General features: G+C 45.1%; 1 protein-coding gene across 2 annotated transcripts in view; it reads right to left on the bottom strand.

Annotated features, from left to right (window-relative positions):
* The window catches only part of RAPGEF4 (Rap guanine nucleotide exchange factor 4), a 304,750-nt gene that overhangs the window by 19,855 nt on the left and 284,378 nt on the right, over positions 1-517 (bottom strand). The gene's annotated exons all lie outside the window — the stretch shown is intronic.

The following is a 517-nucleotide window of genomic DNA, read 5'->3' as shown; positions in this document are numbered from 1 at the left end:
TGACCAAGAGAAAAGAAAGTCTACTATGTGAAAGTAGATTTAAAAGGCTTGGCCTCTTGCTGTGCAAAAAAAAAAACAAAAAAAAAATTTAGAGGGGTAAGATTGTTTTTATAAATACACCAGAGGATAAACACCAAAGGAAGGGGAAAAAACTAGTTTAGAAGACAGACAATGGCAGCACAAGAACAAATATGGGTTAGAGGAGGGGCACACTGAAGTGCTCTGTGTTAGAATAGTAGGAGGTCGAGGGGAAAGGGACTTAATGGTGGGGGTCTACTACAGACCACCCAACTAAGGGTAAGAGTTAGACTGGGAATTCTTAAGTCAGCTCACAGAGGCAGTTAGGTCAAGAGACGTGGTCATCATAGGTGACCTAAACTTTCCAGACATCTGCTGGGAAGAGCTGTCAGCCAGATCTGACCACTCACATAGGTTCCTAGCTACAGGAGGTATAGGACCTCCACCTAACCCAGGAGACGCACAGCCCCACCAGGGGAGATGCCTTGTTGGACCTGGT

The sequence above is a fragment of the Gavialis gangeticus genome, unplaced genomic scaffold (assembly GCF_001723915.1).
Source record: "Gavialis gangeticus isolate Ggan-Ray unplaced genomic scaffold, GavGan_comp1, whole genome shotgun sequence".
Classification (NCBI taxonomy): Eukaryota; Metazoa; Chordata; order Crocodylia; family Gavialidae; genus Gavialis; species Gavialis gangeticus.
This window is presented reverse-complemented; position numbering and strand designations above follow the sequence as displayed.